Source organism: Cryptomeria japonica, chromosome 11 (assembly GCF_030272615.1).
Source record: "Cryptomeria japonica chromosome 11, Sugi_1.0, whole genome shotgun sequence".
NCBI lineage: Eukaryota > Viridiplantae > Streptophyta > Pinopsida > Cupressales > Cupressaceae > Cryptomeria > Cryptomeria japonica.
Window position 1 is genome coordinate 457063668 of NC_081415.1, and position 4259 is coordinate 457067926.

Here is a 4259-nt window from a genome sequence, read left to right on the forward strand (position 1 = left end):
GGCTTGGGAATACAACTCTCTCTTTCATAGAATTTGCCCAAAAATTGTATGGTTCTTACATTTTTTTTTTCGATGTCAATTTTTGTCATTAGATTGTACAACCATGCTTTGCATTCCTTCCAACTTCAACATTTTGTTAAACAGAAAGTACCCAGCGATGTACTACAGAGCATAATTCTCAAAGCATATTAAAATAATTTGTCACAACACTAAGACATTAGTCTTATGAAATACACTGTTACTAATTATCATATTGGTGTTCTACCTTCCTTAAAATTCCTTTAGGTTCCCTTAACATTGTCTCTATGGATTGTAACAAACCCCTCATTCACTAGGTTTCCAATTGCATTGTGAATATCATTGAGTTTGACTTCCTTGGATCCTTGTTTATGCATTTCCTCTAGTAACTCTATTATACATGTTGATGGTCACCCCGCCTATATCTTTTCCATGATAAGAATCCTAACTGATGAAACAAGATTGGGTCATCTTATTCTTTCACTGGCTGAAACTCTCATAGTGATGAGATCCATTTCAATGGTCCTAGTTGAATGATCGGTGGCAGATTGTTGAAGTGCAACTTCAAGTAGGCGGAATTCTTCTGCCACATCACACCTTTTGACCCACTCATAGAATTGAATGCGGGATAGTGCTTCATTAATTCTTATCAACCTTTCAATTTGACAAGGTGTTGTTGTGATAACCTTTTTTCTACTGCCAGGGAAGTTACCCTTCCTACGCATTTTGACATAACCACGGATCAGATCCTCTGCAGCCTCATCGAATATTTTAGGATGTATATGTTGTCTTGCATAAGTGATATATTAAGTGAGGGTTGGGAGGTCCAATGCATCCAGTGTTTAGTCCTTAGGCTCATCATAATGCAATGCAACAAGATGCCTTGCATTGATCTATTTGTTCATCAACTTTATCAAGCACTAGGTAGATCAGATCAAACCTAGAAATCAATGTTGGAGGAAGTTGGATATTATCAATAACTAAAAGTCTAGGGTTGTAGCATGAACCACTAGAATTGGCACAAGCTAAAACTGATGTCCTTGAATTAAGAGATGCTATGATCCCATCTTTTGCAATTGACACTATTTGTTGTTCCATAACCTCATGTGACATGCTACGAGCATTATCTAACATCTTGTAAAACTTGTCTATGCAGCAAATACCCCTATCACTCAATACTAGTGCTCCACTTTTTAGAACTATTTCACCAGTTTTAGGGTCCTATGATACATAAGTAGTCAAACCAACTACAAAACTTCCATGACAACTTGTATAAATGCCTCGAGGATCCAACTTATGCACATACTAAAGTATTGTGTTTTTTTACATTGAGTGGGTAAGGATTTTTTGGGTAGAAAATTTGTATCAGCTCTCATGGAGCCCACAGGCATACATCTCCTTCATGAGATTGCCTAACTTGTATGGGCTCAGGCATACAACTCTCTCTTTCACAGAGTTTGCCCAAAAAATTTATGGTTCTTACATTTTTTATGTCAATTTTTGTCATCAAATTGTACAACCATGCTTTGCATTCCTTCCAACTTTAGCATTTTGTTAAAAGAGAAAGTACCCAGTGATGTACTACAGAGCATAATTCTCAGAGCATATTAAAACAATTTGTCACAACACTAAGACATCAGTCTTATGAAATACATTGTTACTAATTATCATATGGGTGTTGTACCATCCTTAAAATTCCTTTAGATTCTCTTAACATTGTCTTCGTAGATTGTAACAAACCCCTCGCTCACAAGATTTCCAATTGCATTGCGAATTTCATTGAGCTTGACTTCCTTAGATCCTTGTTTGTGCATTTCCTCTAGTAACTCTGTTATATGTATTGATGGTCCCCTTGCCTGCATCTTTTCCATGATAAGAATCCTAACTAATGAAACAAGATTGGGTCATCTTATTCTTTCACTGGCTGAAACTCTCGTAGTGATGAGATCCATGTCAATGGTCCTAGTTGAATGACCAATGGCAGATTGTTGAAGTGCAACTTCAAGTAGGCAAAATTCTTCTGCCACATCATACCTTTCAACCCACTCAGAGAATCGAATGTAGGCTAGTGCTTCACTAATTCTTATCAACCTTTCAATTTGATGAGGTGTTGTTGTGGTATCCTTTTTTCTACTCCTAGGGAAGTTTCCCTTCCTATGCATTTCAACATAACCACCGATCAGATCCTCTGTAGCCTCATCAGATATTTTAGGATGTATATGTTGTCTTGCATAAGTGATATATGAAGTGGTGGTTGGGAGGTCCAATGCATTGAGTGTTTGGTCCTCAGGCTCATCATAATGCAATGCAACAAGATGCCTTGCACTGATCTATTTGTTCATTAGCTTTATCAAGCACTAGGTAGATCAGATCAAACCTGAAAAGCAATGTTGGAGGAAGTTAGATATTATCAATAACTAAAAGTCTAGGGTTGCAGCATGAACCGATAGGATTGGAACAAGCTAAAACTTATGTTCGTGCATTAAGAGATGCTATGATTCCAACCTTTGCAATTGAAATTGTTTGTTGTTCTAGATCCTCGTGTAACATGCTACGAGCATTATCTGACATCTTGTCAAACTTGGCTATGCAATAAATACCCCTATCACTCAATACCAGTGCTAGACTTTCTATAATTGTTTTGCTAGTTTCAAGGCCCTTTGATACATAAGAAGTCAAAACAACTGCAAAACTTCCATGACCACTTGTATAAATGCCTCAAGGAGCCAACTTATGCACATACTGAAGTACTGTGTTTTTTTTACATTGAGTGGGTAAGGCTTTTTTGGGCAAAAAATTTGTATCAGCTCTCATGGAGTCCATAGGCATACATCTCCTTCACAAGATTGCCTAGCTTGTATGGGATCGGGCATACAACTCTCTCTTTCATAGTTTTCCCAAAAAAATTTATGGTTCTTACATTTTATTTTATTTTTATGTCAATTTTTTCATCATATTGTACAAACACATTTTGCATTCCTTCCAACTTCAGCATTTTGTTACAAGAGAAAGTACCCAACAATGTACTACACAACATAAACAAGTATAGTCCAATTAGTTATTAAAGAAAGATTCATACAATGAGATAGTGTTGAAAATATATTTATGTAGGGTGCCTTATAGCAGTTCTTCCTATTCCACACTATCTTGTAGGTGTCTTAAGGTTCTAACTAAATAAGGTTCTGATTTTACAAATTTTTAATGTTCCCTAGGGTAAATGACTAAATAAGGTTCTAATTTTAGATGTTGATCGGATTTTAGAAGCAAAGACCTTTAACCTCTATTCATCTGCAATTGCAAAACAAAATCACGAGATACTAATAATTATATTAAGGGTTGCTCATATAAACAAGTATAGTCAAATTAGTTATTAAAGAAATATTCATACAATGAGATAGTGGTGAAAATATATTTATGTAGGGTGCCTTATAGCAGTTCTCCCTATTCAACTCTTAAGTCATTGTTGGCAAGATACTCATTAGATTTTGGTCAAAAGATAAATTCATCCAAATCCAAGGTATACATCCCTAACTCTAATTGTCTTGTAAAAGCTAATATTACTAGGGTCCTATGCTTCCAATGATAGAATTACCTTGAAAGAACTTTGGCATTCATTTCTTCATGGTTCAAAATAAACCTTCAAACTATCAGAAAGTCATTCAAAGCTTACAAAGTAGGATCTCTAATTGGAAAGGCAAATGGTTATCAATGGCATCTAGAATACAAATGATAAAATCAGCTCTTGACACCATTCCCAATTTTTACATGGTTGTTTTGAAAACTCCTAAATCAGTGGTCTCAAAATTAGAGAGTTATCAGAAATTTCATTTGGAAAGTAAATCTAGATAAAAAAAAGAAAAACTTGTCTAATCTCATTAGCAAACATGACTTTAGATAATTCTAAAGGTGGATTGGGTATTCACAACATCTTAGTGATAAATTTAGCTCTGGGTACAAAATTGGTTTAGCACATGTACAATAAGCCTCATGCCAAATCATGTAAATTTATGCAAAGGAAATACCTTTATTCTTCTAATCCAAGAAATAAGTTTACAGTTTCTAATCCTTAATTTTATTATTATTATTTAGTATTAAATTATTAAATTATATTTCAAAGTAGGGACATTACAGTCTGCCCTTCCCAAATTTGCTTGTCCTCAAGCAATGTTGATTTTAATTTTCTCAAACAAAGGTGAGAAGCATGACACATCTATGACCTTCATATCCCATTTGGTTAACTC

The 4259-nt window shown here is 35.0% G+C and overlaps 2 pseudogenes; both read right to left on the reverse strand.

The window, feature by feature from the left end:
• Nucleotides 1–281: 281 nt before the first annotated feature.
• LOC131068941 (DNA replication licensing factor MCM4-like) lies at nt 282–1335 on the reverse strand (annotated as a pseudogene).
• Nucleotides 1336–1718: 383 nt separating this feature from the next.
• LOC131068836 (DNA replication licensing factor MCM4-like) lies at nt 1719–2841 on the reverse strand (annotated as a pseudogene).
• Nucleotides 2842–4259: the final 1418 nt, after the last annotated feature.